We start from the raw sequence: 16,130 nt of genomic DNA on the forward strand, positions 1-16,130 counted from the left end.
GCAGGACATGGGAGATGAGTTGAGAGAGATTCGGGATATAGAAATTCTGTCGGAGAAGAGTGCGGAGAGTTGGGTTACCGGCATGAGAAAAATCGTGTGCACGTTGGACAACAGTGAGGGCCAGGAGTTGAGGGACGTACAGGAGGGGGGTGGATGTGTGAGAGGAAGGTATAGTAATCCATCCAGATGGGAGGGTACAATGGCCAGATTGCTGCACGGCCCACTTGCGCTCGGGGTCAGTGTACTGGGGGGAAAGGGAATGAAGGAAAGGTTGAGGGGAGGAAAGGGATAACAGAAGAGGGGGTGTGGGCGGACCTTGGAGGGCCGCCTGGCGAGCCGAGCGGTCAGCCAAGGCATTACCGCGGCTGATGAAATCACGGAGGCGACGGTGGGCCCGGCAGTGCATGATAGAAACTTTGGAGGGTAGCAAGATAGCATCCAAAAAGGTCCAGGATGAGTTGGTGGTGTTGGATAGGGGATCCAGAGGAGGTGAGGAAGGAACGCTGGCGCCAGAGGACAGCGTGGGCGTGAACAGCTAGAAAGGCAATTTAGATAGGAAAAAAAACAAAAATGCAAAAAGGGAGAGAAAAATCTCCAAAAATGGCCAATGGTATAGTTGGTTTCCCCGGGGTACCCCACAAACCAAACAGATAGACAACACAAAGATTACAGGGCATAAACAAACATAGAAAACACAAAAGGCGTGGAACTTTTCTTCCAGCTGGCAAGGATTCAGAGCTGAACTTAGATCTGCAGAGAAATGCACAGTGATACAAAAACAAACATCCATCATAGCACGAATCATAATTGGGTGCACACAGTGGCAAAGTAAAGTGTGATATAGCACATGGCATAATAATCACATAATCATAAAAGGCATCTAATTGGTTACTGGAACGTCCGAAAGAGAAAACGTAAGAATGTGATCACTCTGGCTTGGTGCCCTGCCAATTACATTCATAAGACAGACAGGGACGCAACTGCTAGGGTGTGCTTCAATCTTGAAAAAATAAGCAAAACTTACTAGGTAAAGTAAGATACAGTGTACAATGTTAAATATAGAGGTATTCTGAAGTATGGCAATGTCAATTCAAAGGAAAAAAAAAAAAAAAAGAAACATGTTAAATGTTAAGTGCAAGGTCATTTCAAGGTTACTGAAAGCAGAACATTGTCCTCCTTCTCTGGGTAGAAAAAGGCTCATTGTAACAGGTCCAGAACAGCTCTGTATGTATGACTGCGAAGACAAAGAAGAGACATTTTAACGTGACACCACCCCTGAGGTCACTTAGCCATGTTCCCTGCAGGCAGACCTGGAACCCTTGTCTGCCACCTGGGTCCCGCTACACTCTGAGGAGTGGGCACTGCTGCAGACTAGATGTAGCTACTTTAGTCTGCACTGTCCGTACATAATAAGGACACCCTTCCTCTGGAGTTTGAACTACCAAGTTTATTTTAAAGGTATTTCTGTTTCCAATTGTATTTAGAATCTGATTGATAATAACACTTTATACAAACATGCATGGGAAGAAAGGATTCATAAAGAACACCAGGATAAAGACACAATACGGGAAAGCAAGGGAGACTGTTAGCACAAAAGAAGTAATCTCAATCCATCCGTTATCAATAAAACTCATTCATAAAGGAAAAAAAAAAGTTGACCACATTACACCGCTATTGATTAAGTCCCACTGGCTACCTATTAGCCACCGAATTACTTTTAAGATATTATTCTTGGTTTTTAAAGTTCTAGCTTTCAATGAGCCTCAATTCATGTCTAGAATGATCATTCCTTATTATGCCCCTCGTTCTCTACGATCATCATCACAAGACTTATTAACTGTCCCTTCCTTAAAAATTGTGGGTACAAGAAGAAATGACATGTTTTCTGTTACAGCGCCACAAACGTGGAATGCACTGCTACTGTACATCAGAAAAGAAAAAGATCTTATCTCTTTTATAAAACTCTTAAAAACTTTGTTATTTAACTTTGTACTTGTGTCTTAAAATTGTCCTCTAAAATGTTTTTTTTTTTTTTTTTTTTTAATTGTTCAGCGCTTAGAATGTTTGTATAGGCGAATCATCAAATAATAATAAAACTTGAAACTTGAACTTGAATTATCAAGCCCATGTTTAGCAAATATTTCAATTTTCAGAAAAATATGGATACTTAACCTCTATCATTGTTAGTCTTGTACTTTAAATCCCCCAACACTGGGATACAAAGGCAGGGATGTGCCCAACACAAACCCCACATGTCTGACAAACGGTTGCTTTTTTTTTTTTTTCTTTTTTTTTTTATTACCAGCAGACACACTTTGACAACTGCGAGAACACGTAAACTATCTGGCTCAACTTTCTTTAAATTACTCACTGTCTGTAACAAATCCACTGCACGCAACATATATCTAAAATCACAGTCCTTATTCTCGTTCATCAGTGCGAACTCACATTCTTAATTCTGTCTTGATCCACATGCATTTTACCCTGTTAAGCAACTTACGCTATCCTGTCTGCAACTTTCAGCAAAACAATCATGCTGGCTTGCTTTACCAACTTTTCCCAGGTTTCCAACCTAAATGCTATTTCCATCTCCCCGGGTAATTTCTCAACATCACCAATTTCTCGTTCTCTGTGTCTTGTCAGGTGTCCCCAGAGCTTTTGTTTTATTAATTTGACAAGTATGACAAAAAGTTGATTAAATTCCAAATACTAAGCCTTTGACAACAATAAAAATAAGGATGAAGAAAACAATAAAAAAATCTTAGGGTCGCTATAATCGCCAGAAAAGGCAGTTGTAAAATATTTAAGCATGATCTGAAGGGGCTCGATGGTGTTCTGACCCATATTATACAATCTATATATGCACCCAACAAAAGTTCCAATTTCCAGAAACCAGAATCCTATATACCTCTCTGTGCTTCACAACAGATTAAGAAGTTACTAGACAGAAGAGATAGAGACAGGATAGAGAAGGAATCAACTTCTCACTTACCAAGACAGGTCCGGTACCGGCACAACAAAACCAGGAGCCAGAAATCTCCACCGATTCGTTCCTTCTCGAGGTGCAATCCGTTGTCTTCGACGAGAAACCGTTCCTGGTCAACCACCAGGTTAATGCCGGCTATTACGGGTCTCGTAGGAGGCAAGGTTTGAAATCCTCCGAGGGAGACGATCGTGCCAAACAGGCTCAAGTCTGTAGATCAAGTCCCTGTTCGGCTGCGCCAAATGAAGGTACCTTTTAGGATAAGGCCCTCCGTCAGTAGTGCAGAGACTTGAGCCAGAGACTGAAGAGATTAAAAAAAAAGGCTTTTATTAAACAAGCATATATGCTGGACTTCTGAGCAGAACTGGCTGCATAAACAGAAGACCCTGAGAATTTCAAACACAAAGATTATATAGGGTCCTAACCAGTCCGAACCAGTTCTAACCAGCTCTGACCAAAAGGTAACAGCAGAGAGAAAAACAAAACCATAAATCCATCCTATAATCTATACATCAATGGCTAGCTAACATCTACATTCCTTTGCCTCCTGGCTGTACCAGGCACTAAGACAGATACATAGAACAGGCCTGCATGCATACGTGATTTCTCAGAGCAATAAAGTGGAGTCACAAGTTGTTCTTTATACTAATTATGACCCACTGATCTAAAATAAAGTTTTCTTCATCTACACCGTGACCCGGCTATGTCAGCTAGCTAGGGATCCTTCAATTACAATTTTGTTAACAGCATAACAATAGTAAAAATGATCAAGTAAAACATAAATACCATAAATGAGGTAAACATGAAAACAGCAAATTGAAACCTAATAGGACTGCCATGACACAGCATCAAAAAAATACACACATTTAACAGCACTGAAATTCAAACAGAGATATGTCAGCATAATATTTTAGTATTTATATACAGTGTTCCCCTGCGAATTTGTGGTTCCTCTCATTCGTGGTATTCTCTGACCGCCTCTTCCTGTACTAAAGTGTGTCAAAGCAGCTCCTGATTGGTGTAGCCCGACTTTAATACAGTCAGAGCAAACCGCGAGTGATTTCCTTCACTCGCCAGCGCTCCAGCTGCCCTCTCCTGCCTCCCCAGGCAAAAAAAAACGTATTCGCGGCGGTTCCTGGAACAGAACCACCGCAAATATTGGGGGAGTACTGTACTGCTTATAACCTAAACAGTTTACATTGTGGCTACTGCCAGTGTGTCCTCATGAACTCTCACTAGCAGGCCACTGTATTTTCCACAAATTTGATTAGAGACAGGACAGAGTTCAAAGTTTTACTGTTGGCAGAATGCACCGTCAGTCATCAACACTGCACATCAGGATTTCTCCCATTTTTACACTGGGTTCTTCAGTTCCAAACAAAAATATGCTTCATTTAAATTCAAAAAGGAAAACACTCCAGCAATTAACCCAGACTACAATTCCCACAATGCCCTTCATTCACCTTCCTTATTTAGGCAGCTGTGCAGTTCATTAGCAAATTCAATAGTTCATTCTGTTATGCACACATCACAGTTCAAAAGAAAAAAACAAACAAACTTCTCTTCAAACAGGGCACAGCTTTCAGTGGCCCAACACTCTCTGCCTCAGCCAACATGGCTGAGCAGAAAAGGAAATAAAAACCCACAAGAAATCAGTTTAAACTTTATTCTTGCCTTGCAGTTGCAGAATGTATTGCTCAGCCCCACTTCATGAGTTCTGGTTCCATCCCCTTGGAGGTTTAGGTCAGCTCTTCCATTTCTACATCAGGAGGGATGTTGGAGGCAGGTGTGCTGGCTTAGGGTTACCAGATTTAACTTTAGTAAAATCCAGACCCCCCCCCCCTAGACCAGCCCAGGTCCACCCATCCCTACCCCTGTATAACATAGCTATGGTTCAGGTTCCCTTCACTGCTTCTCACTCTCCTCTCCTTGGAAGATTTAACTGTTGTTCGATTTGTGACTCCCCATCATCCACAGGCTTGGATCATTTCCCTCTCTGATCTCCCTGGCTTCAGGAACATTTCTGTTTTATAGGACTGGTTCCCCTCCTTGTTTGCACTGCAGCATTTCCCTTGATATTCACAGATTCCAAGCCAATAGCAACCATCTGCCTGCAAAGTCCACATGATATTCTTTGCTACAACATGCTCACCCTGGAAGCCCAGTACGTATCACAGTTTGAAACCTCAGAGATTAGATGCTGATTGGGAGAACATGTTCCAGCAGCCCAGTGCATGGGAGCATACACTAACTAAACCACTGGCCTGCCTGCATGATATTGCTCCATTGACTCCTCCTATGCAGTCTCGTATTTCTCCTCTCTGCTGTCCTCCAGCTCATTTAGCATTGCCTCTCCCCCCTCCCCCCATTCCTATTCACTATTTCCCTGTCTCTCCTAATCTAGATTTGTCCTATTCTCTACCTCCGTCTTTCTCTCCTCTCATCCAATCTTTCTTGCCCCATTTCTCTCTCCTTTCCCACCCATCCAATTTTGCCCTATTTCCTTTTTCCCCATCCAATCCACTTCCTTCATGCAGCACAGTTTTCCTCCCTCCCACTGTACTGTCCCAGGTCTATGCTAATAAACAGCCAAGGAAGGAGCAAAAGACCACTGCTCTCTGCACATTGCTACTGTTTCCTGTGCAGGTTCTATTTCATCTAATATAAACTTCTACAACCAGCACAGGAAGCAGTGGGGGCTGCAAAGAGCTGTGGTCTCGCTGTCATTCCTTGGTTGGTTTTTAGTGTAAACCTAGGGGAGGTACAACAGGAGGGAAGAAAAACAGCAGGTCTAAAAAGCTGGGAAGTTTACGGTTGGAGGCAGTAGGCTTTGTCTCTCTTGTGGGGTGCCTATGGATCCCCCACGGTCTCAGTAATGACTAAACTAGCAATTTAAAAATGAAACGCCATGCTATCTTCAAGTCTTCTGAACCTCCTCCTCCTCCCCTAGCCTCTAGCTTTATTTTTGCCTGCTGGTAGTACATACATTTTAAATAGTTCTGTCTTCTCATTTGCCTTTTTCCATCACACAGATACTCACTTTTATTCGCTCTCTTTCTTTCATGGTGCCCCCTCCTCTTGCTTTCACCTGTTCTCTTTCTCTTATATATACCGTAGCTCCCTGCCCTCAATTGGCTCCAACAATTCTTCTATTGGGATCTCTACTTTTCTGCCTTGTGTGGTCCACAAAATATCTGGGAAGTCCTCCAAGTTGAGCCCTGCATCCATACCGTGACTGGTCTAAGTACTATGTTGAGCCACATTGTGCTGGAGATTGAGGTTGATCTCATGGTATCAAGTCTCATGAGTCTTGAAACCATGGGAACAGCCTTAATCTCTGGTTAGTTATCTGTATGTGAACCAATCTGCAAGTCCATATTAGATAAATCAGGCAAATCCTCTAGAAGATTTTCTACATCCTTGGAATCCACTTTAAGCTGGTTTGTCCCCTGAGGGTTCCACTGACAATGATTGGTGATGTTCTCTGGTCCTTATCCCTCTGCTGAAGAAGACAGTATCTTAGGCAATCAGATAACTATCTCAGAGGGCATGGGGGATTGAGGGGTGAGCTTTCAACTGTTGTTCTGGAGAGCTTCCATTTATTGGCATTAAGTTTGGGTTTAGTGAGTGAGGCTAGGAAGCTTTTCAGCAATGAGGGAAGTTGATGTTTTCAGTTGACTGTGAGCACAAGCCTGGCTAGATACTATGAGCCCCCAAATGTAATGTTTTGAGTTTTGTGTTTTTGTATGTCTAGTCTGTTTTGGGTCCTAGGTTCAGGCCTCAGTGGCACTGGGAAGTAAACTAACAAGACAACAACTGTATGGTGCAGAAAAAAAATATATTTTATAGGAATAGACTTTTCCAAATATAGAGCATAAATTGGATACAGAGCTGCTTCTATGGAGGGGTGTATGTCTGTTGTGGAGGGAGAGTATGAGAGAATGGTGTGTGTGTGTGTGTGTGTATATATGTGTGTGACAATTTGTTTTGTTTTGAAACAATGGTCCTAAATTGACAAGGAGGTGTGACTCTTGTGGAGACCTGATGGATGAGTCAATCTCTCTAGGACCCTTTGCTCTATTGAAGCACCTGTCGTTATCATAAAGTTCAGGGATTTGCAGGATACTCTTAAATATTGAGCTTAAGACATGTAGATAGATTGAATAACTCCTCCCAGGGTCATATTGTTCAATATAGTATCCCACAATCCATTGTTTGCATTCTGGATATGCCAGTACACAGTAATGTAATGCTGACAGACACCAAGGACTTACTTGAAAGTTCTCCTGGAACTCAATAATAATAATGATAATAACTTTATTCTTCTATACCGCCATAGTCGTGAGACTTCTAGGCGGTTCACACTGAAGAGAGTTGGACAGTCAGCGAGTTACAATATGTTGAAGTCCGGGATACAGTATATAAAAACTTACAAAAATCATATAGAATCTTACAAAAAGGTAGAGAGATACAGCAAACAGAATCTTAAAAAGGCAGCAAAATATAATGTTAGACATTTTAGACTTAAAAGCAGGAGTGGACATATGTAGTGTTAGAACTTGTAGGTCCAGAGTTCTTTTAAGCACCATCTCTAAGCTTAAATATGAAAAAGCCTTTGTTTCTATATTTTCATATCTGCCTGCAATATTTTCTGGCCTGTTTGAGAACCACTCAGTCTTTTGATACTGTAACAATTGAACTAAAAAACGCATGTGGTGGCAATGTGGGGTCTGTTTTAGGCCTAAGATCACAATACGCCTGATCAGCTTCATAAGAATGTGAAGCTGTCAAACTTGGGAAGCAGGAGGTGTGAAATTTACAAATGTATGTGCAATAGCCATAAGAAGAAGACTCTGAAAATTTCTACATTGGTAATGAAGGATTCAACAGATCTGATGATGCACCTGTGGTGCCAAAGGATGGATGGAGAAGAAGCTGGCTATACTTTTCAGACCAGATGAATGAGAAATGAAGTAAATAATAATCACTAAAGAAAATACTGTAATGACATCACTAAATTTGGGTTCAGAAGATCAAATCATCAATAAGAACATAAGATTTGCTGCTGCTGGGTCAGACCAGTGGTCCATCGTGCCCAGCAGTCCGCTCCCGTGGCGGCCCTTAAGTCAAAGACCAGTGCCCTAACTGAGTCTAGCCTTACCTGCTTACGTTCTGGTTCAGCAGTAACTTGTCTAACTTTGTCTTGAATCCCTGGAGGGTGTTTTCCCCTACAACAGCCTCCTGAAGAGCATTCCAGTTTTCTACCACTCTCTGCGTGAAGAAGAACTTCCTTACAGTTGTACGGAATCTATCCCCTTTTCACTTTAGAGCAGGAGTGTCCAACCTGTGGTCCCGTGAAGTATTTTGTGCGGCCCCAGTCGAGGGCGATGCAGTGTTAACATCTTGCCAGCTTCCTCCTCTGTCTTGCTGCAGCGTTTGCGCATTTATGCAGCCCCAGAAACATTTTTTTGGCCAAAAGGTTGGACACCCCTGCTATAGAGAGAGTGCCCTCTCATTCTCTCTACCTTGGAGAGGGTGAACAACCTGTCTTTATCTACCAAGTCTATTCCCTTCATTATCTTGAATGTTTCGATCATGTCCCCTCTCAGTCTTCTCTTTTCAAGGGAGTAGAGGCCCAGTTTCTCTAATATCTCACTGTACAGTATATCTTGAAGTAAAAAGCCTCAGATAAAGCATGAAGAATGTTACAGAAGACAGTACTATGAAATTTTGAATCTGCTGATATGTGAACCAGCCCACAGTTCTGATCAGAAAGTCACTGATCTGGCAATTGACCTGGCGCTTCTGTACACTACAGCTAAAGAAGGCAATGTTATTTTTGGCCACTGAACTTTAGAATTATATACTAACGATTTTGGTAATTTGAGTACACAATTGAATATGTTGCCACATACTGTACAGTAACAAAGTCTGGGAAGGAGTCAACAACAGTAAGGAGCATAGAGCTATATCAGATGCAATGAATGCAGTGCCTGTGGCAAAGATACTCTTTCCAGAGATGTACAGATTGCTTCGTTTATACCAGTGGTTCCCAAACCTGTCCTGGGGGACCCCCAGCCAGTCAGGTTTTCAAGATATCCCTAATGAATATGCATGAGAGAGATTTGCATATAATGGAAGTGACAGGTATGCAAATCTCTCTCATGCATATTCATTAAGGATATCTTGAAAACCACTGGTTTATACTAAACAATACCTGTGACTACAGCAACAGCAGAGAGATGTTTTTCTGCACTATGTCTTGATCTACAATGACACAGATGAGATTAAGTGATTTAATGTATTCCTACTGCCACAGAGATCTTTGTACAAACAAACATTTCTGCAACTACAGCTACATCTGTGCTTCAAAATGAATGCAGAGTAGCCTTCTTTAGAAAGTTTGACAACCATGGACAATAAAACGGGTCTTCCTTAGCATCCCTTTAGACCAGTGTCTCTCAAACTTTCTTGAGCCGGGACACCCGGCTCAAGAAAGTGGCCTTGGCTTGAGGCACCCAGAAGTGTGCAGATGTCACTGTGATGACATCACTCATATGCGTGACATCACATCAACGTCCGCACATGTGCAGAGGCCCTCCAGATGGGCCCTGAGATGCCAGTAGGGGGTGCCAGTAGGGAAGAGAGACAGAGAGGAGAGGCACTGGCGCCAGCTGATTGCCTACAGCAGTGTTTCTCAACTACTTCAAGCCAAGTACCCCTAAGTCTAACAAATATCAACTGAGTACCCCTAACCACAGACCTCCCTAGGCCAATCCAAGCTCTGCCCCAGATGCAATTTTTTCCATTCATTTTTCATATACACACAGCAGATATAAATTCTCAAAACTGGCACATTTCAATCACTATATTGAAAATAAAATCATTTTACCTACCGGCGATCCTCTGCAAGCTGCTGTAATTAGCTTTAAAGGTGAGACTGGGAGGCCAGGGGGGAAGCTGGAGGATGCTAGAGAGAACGGGGAAACATGCAGGCCTTTGGCGAATCAGGCAGCTCTAACGCCGTACCGCATAGGGAAGCCAGCTGGCAGCGCCTCTCTTCCTCCTCAGTGTACCGCGGCACACTTGGAATCTCAGGAGGAACACAGTTTGAGTTAAGCTGCTTTAGCCCATTCCAGACTGATGTTATGTACTTCGATCAGCAGATGGAGACCGAGAAGAACTGGCTTCTGAGACCCCCTGCCAAATTGCCATGGTGCTTTAACTGCTTTACAGTTTGTACTTATTTTGTGCATTTATGATGGTGTTCATTATATTGCAAGTGCAAAAGTATAGGAATATTTTTAGCATCTACTTCTGGCCAGTTTTCAAAGAGAAACAGTAAGGGTAATTATTTTTTGTAGGGCTTTTATTTCAATTGCTATGTTCTGGTAAACTGTATGAGTACCTTTTTACCACCTTCTCAAAATGCCCCTACTGACCACAGCAACCTCAATCACATCACCTTGGAGGCAGTCAGTCCCTCAGGACTTCACCCTCTCCAGATACCAACCAGTATCTTTTCTCCATTCTTAATCCTTGGGGTTCCAGGCCCACCTCAATCATATCCTCCTGGGACCTGTGGCAACCAGCAGCAAAAACACAGAAAGGCAGTACTGGGCTTGAGTTTGCGTCTGTGCTGAAGCCTCAGACTGTTTTGTCCACAAAGGAAGTCTTCATTGAAGGGGGCAGGGTGTGAAAAATATGCCAAGTCAAAGATAGAAAAATAGAATTTTACATTGTCAATATGAATGTCGCCTTTGTAAAATTAAAATGTACAAAATCAAAACCACCAATTCAAAAATAATATCACGTAGATTCTACAGTATTAGGAAAGCACCATTTCAGTCTGATGGAAGGAAAAGGCTCAGAACTTATGCCATCACATAACAGCACTGAATTGTTATTCAATTATTGGCAAAAATCCTTCCACTATAATCTTCTCTCATATACTTAAAGTGATTCATTGTATTTACATTGTAAATTTATCTTTAGAGATGTACTCTAATGTAGTCTCTAAGGTTGCTCAGATCTTCCTGGCACTAGCCAGCGTTTCCCAGTAAATAAAGCACAGCATCGGGGATTTTTAGACTGGATCAGAGCTTCCGTTAACAACTTTCATTTACATTTCTGTAACCAAGAAAAACCCAAGTGCAGCATGAAAGTAATAATCATACTAACAATCTCTAACTTACTCTATGCTGCTCCATGTCTTTGGAATTACTATGAGAACTTCAAAATACAGTAGTACCTTGCCATGCTTTTAGAATCCCTCCAATCAGCAAACTTCTTCTCTTATGATTGGATGAAACAGGGTTTATCCAGAAAAAAAATACAACCACTCAATGGCTGCATCTAAGCCATGAGGTTGAACTGTTTAGAGCACATGTGTCAAACACAAGGCCCGCGGGCCAAATCCGGCCCGCCAGGCCTTGCAATGTGGCCCGCACCACGCTGTCATCACTGCACGCCGCTGCGTTCCATCACAATGACGCGCGGTGACATAGGAGGCTTGTGATCTCGCCAGCCGTACTTGCTATCTATCTCCCCCCATCGACCGCCCCCCCAAGAACCTCCGACCACCCCCCCAGCCGACCCGCGACCCCCCTGGCCGACCCCCACGACACCCCCACCCCCCTTCCCCGTACCTTTCTGTAGTTGGCCGGACAGACGGGAGCCAAACCCGCCTGTCCGGCAGGCAGCCAACGACGGAATGAGGCCGGATTGGCCCATCCGTCTCAAAGCTCCGCCTACTGGTGGGGCCTAAGGCGCCTGGGCCAATCAGAATAGGCCCGGGAGACTTAGGTCCCACCAGTAGGCGGAGCTTTGAGACGGATGGGCCAATCCGGCCTCATTCCGTCGTTGGCTGCCTGCTGGACAGGCGGGTTTGGCTCCGGTCTGTCCGGCCAACTACAGAAAGGTACGGGGAAGGGGCGGTGGGGGTGTCGTGGGGGTCGGCCAGGGGGGTCGATGGGGGGAGGGGGGTTTTGCGTCGAGGGCAGGAGGGCCTGGGATCCCTCCTGCCTGTAATGTAGTGCGGGGTGGGAGTAGGGGGTCGCCGTGGTCAGGAGGGTTTGGGCTCCCTCCTGGCCCGAACAACTAGCGGGGGGGGGGGGGGGTCGCCAGGGCCAGGAGGACTTGGGCTCCCTCCTGGCCCGATATTGTCGGGGAGTTGGGGAATCGGCGGGGCAAGAGGGCTTGGGCTCCTTTTTGCCCCGATCGTGTCGGGGAGTCGGGGGGGCAAGAGGGCTTGAGCTCCCTCTTGCCCCGATCGTGTTGGGAGTCGGGGAGTCGGCGGTCCTTCGGGGTGGGGGTGCAGGTGCGTGCGAGCGGTCCTGCTTGGGGTGAATCGGACGTCGGGGGGGGGAACTATGTAAAAAAAATACACAGCAGAAGCTGCCAGTTCCTGGCATAAAGTGTAGGCATAAAAATCGCAACAGAATCTGCTATCTGTACCCAGCCAGGCATTTATTGACTGACTTTTTCATTCTAACGCAGATTTCCAATATTGATCCCAAAATGTCCAGGAAAAGAAAAGTTGACGGTGAAGGCAGACAATTTAATGACAAATGGGAAAATGAATACATGTTTGTGCTTAGTGAGGGCAAACCAGTGTGTATATTGTGTTATGAGACAGTGTCGGTGATGAAAGAGTACAATATACGTCGTCATTTTGACACCAAACATAATGTTAAGTATGGCAAATATACTTTGGAAGAAAAGCATAAAATTGTTAAAGAACTAAAAGGCAAACTACAATCACAGCAGCAAATGTTTACAAAGGCTACAGCGAAAAATGATGCTGCAGTGAAAGCAAGCTTTATAGTGGCTGAAGAAATTGCCCGTACTTCAAGGTGTTTTTCAGAGGGTACCTTTTTGAAGCAATGCATGCTAAAAGTGTGTGAGAAAGTATGCCCAGACCAGATACAGAGTTTTCAAACTGTCAGTTTGTCAAGAAACACCATTGCAGACAGAGTTCAAGAACTCTCAGGAAATCTATCATCACAGCTGGCCGAACAGGCATGCAGTTATCTCGCTTTTTCACTTGCTATCGATGAAAGCACAGACAACACTGATACAGCGCAGCTGTCCATCTTTATACGTGCTACGAAGACCGACCTCTCTGTCACTGAGGAACTTTTGGATGTAGCTGCCATGCATGGGACGACGACTGGTAGAGATATATTTGAGGCTGTGGAGAAATCTATAAATAATTTTAAATTACCCTGGGAAAAGTTGGTGGGGCTAACTACCGATGGCGCACCTTCAATGTGCGGAGAAAAGAAAGGCTTGGTTGGACTAATGAAGGAAAGAATGCAAAAAAGTCACTGCCACACAATCTTGATTACTTATCATTGCATTATCCACCAAGAGGCTATGTGTGGAAAAGTTCTGGACATGAATGACATAATGACCACAGTCATTAAAACTATTAACTTTATAAGGGCACGTGGCCTGAATCATCGCCAGTTCCAGCAGTTTTTACAGGAGGTGGGAGCAGAGCATGGAGACGTGCCATACCACACAGAAGTAAGATGGCTGAGCAAGAGCGCAGTCCTCAAAAGATTTTTTGAGCTCAGAGAACAAATTGCTCTTTTCATGGAAAGTAAAGGAAAGCCCTTGCCTGAACTGTCGGATCCCGCCTGGCTATGTGATTTTGCTATGATGTGTGACATATGCGAGCATCTCGCCCAACTGAATCTGAAGCTGCAGAGACGCAAACATGTCATCACGAAGATGTCTGACATGATCACAGCATTCCAGCGTAAACTTCAACTATGGAAGTCCCAACTGGAACAGGACAATCTTGCCCACTTTCCCGTTTGTTTGAGTATCTCAACCACTATTTCTGGTACTTTTCCTTGCAGTCGGCTGGCTACCAAAGTTAGCCGTTTACTAAGTGAATTTGAGCGGCGCTTCTCTGACTTTAGAACACAGCACTCAGGCTTTGACATCTTTGCCAATCCTTTTACAGTTGATGTCAACAATGTGCCCCATCACCTTCAGATGGAGATAATCGAGCTTTAGTCTGACAGTGGCCTGAAATCAAGGTTTCAGGATGTTGAAATTGAGGACTTCTACCCTCTACTGCCCCCTGACTCAATGCCAGAGCTCCGACTTCATGCTGCCCGTATTCTATCCATGTTCGGGAGCACCTATCTTTGTGAACAGATGTTTTCAATAATGAATCTGAACAAAAACAAGCACAGATCACGCATTACCGATGACAACCTCCATGCTGTTTTGCGGGTTGCTACAGCCCAAGAAATAAAACCGAACATTGACTCATTGATACGGGGAAAACGGTGTCAGACATCTAGCCAGAAAACAAAACAATGAGCATTTTAGGTACATTCCAATATTACTGTTTTGCTTGATACCAATATTACTGTTTTGCTTGATAGCATGTGAGTTGGTTAACAGCACTGTTAAGGAAAAGATTGTTCCACTCATTTTAAATTCACATTTCTGGTTAACATTGTCAGTTTATGACTGTTCAGTAAACCATTCGGCCCACGATTTAGGCTGGATTTTAGATTTTGGCCCCTTCTCTGATTGAGTTCGACACCCCTGGTTTAGAGTAAAGATCCAGTATTGTTATTAAGGCTTACGAGATTTTGAATTGGTGGAGGTTTTGATTTTGTTCACAATTTCATCTTCGAGATAGTCCCCTATAATCCCTTAGTTATACTTTTGGAAAATGTGCATCTCTAAAGTCCTTGTTGTTGTGATGAAATACATTTCTAAATTTGTGGTTCCTACCAGTGGCATAGTGAGGGTAAGTGGTACTCAGGGCAGTGGCACTCCCCCATACCCTGCTCTCTGCCTCCCTCCCCCTCCTTCCACACCAACCCCCCTGCTGCCGCAACACTCGCACCCTCCTTTTCCACTCCTTTTCCCTCCTTTTCTACCTCTAAATCTTTTCCTCTACAAGCAGCTTCTCCAGCCTGCTGCTCGCGCATTCATTCCCTCTGATGTCACTTCCTGGCCCTGCGACCCAGAAATAATTTCAGAGGGAGCCAGGCTGGTGTGAGCAGCAGGCTAGAATAGTTGGTTGCACTGGCGAAGATTTTTAAAGAGGTACAGGGATGGAGAAGGGAAGGTGTGAGCATGGCATGGGAGGGTGGAGATGTGCCTGTGCCCCCACCAAGACGGTGCCCGGGGCAGATCACCCCCCCACTCCACTCTGTACTACGCCACTGGTCCCTAGTTCTTTTAGAATAGGGTCTGTCTGTATTTTGCATTGTGACTGAGGTTCGTGATTCGGCTAGTGAGTAATCTCTAGATAGCAATCTGTGGCAGACCTGCTTGTACTTGTTCTCAGTACGAGATGTATAAATGCTTTAGATACTAATGTAAATATTTGCAGTACTGCCTGTTCAAGAGGTAGGGTTGGTGTTTTTTTGAGTCCTGGAAGTACTCTTAAGGTTTTAGCAGGTTTGCTTTAAGCTCTAAGGCCCAGATTCTGTACATTGTGCCTAAATCAGCCAGCACATAGAAAAATGGTGTTGGCTGCATGTCAATCACACTTAGGTGCCATTTACAAAATTGTGACCAGTGGCGCCTATGTAAAAACTTAGGCGAAGGTTTTAAAGGCCTACATTTCAGGTATCTAAGTTTTTGGAGAATCACGCTTAGCAGGGCCTAAGTCACACTTTGCCCACAGAAACGCCCACCTAGGCATTAGGCACCACTAAGCACCATGCGATAAGTGTCTATCTTTTATAAAATTGGAAAGGTGCCTATAGCCCAATTAAATTTCCCCCCCAATTATTGAGTCTTTTAAGAGTATTTTGCCAATTAACTCCCCTTTTTATGAAGTCGTATTAGGGGTTTTTTTTTATCACTAGCTGCAGTGGTCAAAGCTCCAATGCTCATAGGAATTCTATGAGCGTCAGAGTTTTTGCCGCCGTGGCTGGTGATAAACCCTAATGCAGCTTCATAAAAGGAGAGGTAAGTAGGCACCTTTTCTAGAACTAGCCTCTAAATGTGCTCTTTGTGGAGTTTGGCATTACTTCTTGATATATCTAGTAAACTGGCACTTTCTGTAGCTGTTACTGAGATGACATTGCATATTTTAAAGTCATCTGCCTTGACTTCTCTGGAAAAAGCAGAATATAATTGACAGTTAATTAAAATTTTCTCT

The 16,130-nt window shown here is 43.8% G+C and overlaps 1 protein-coding gene across 4 annotated transcripts in view; it reads right to left on the minus strand.

Moving 5' to 3' along the window:
- The window catches only part of LOC117345671 (NLR family CARD domain-containing protein 3-like), a 113,808-nt gene that overhangs the window by 90,095 nt on the left and 7,583 nt on the right, over positions 1–16,130 (minus strand). The window contains exon 1 of one of the 4 annotated variants that reach the window (XM_033914656.1): positions 5,136–5,189. The exons of the other annotated variants lie outside the window; for them this stretch is intronic. The gene's annotated coding sequence lies outside the window, so the exon portion shown is untranslated. Of the gene's footprint in view, positions 1–5,135; positions 5,190–16,130 lie in introns of those variants that run through there. 4 annotated transcript variants of the gene reach the window in all.

This window comes from Geotrypetes seraphini, chromosome 11, assembly GCF_902459505.1.
Source record: "Geotrypetes seraphini chromosome 11, aGeoSer1.1, whole genome shotgun sequence".
NCBI lineage: Eukaryota > Metazoa > Chordata > Amphibia > Gymnophiona > Dermophiidae > Geotrypetes > Geotrypetes seraphini.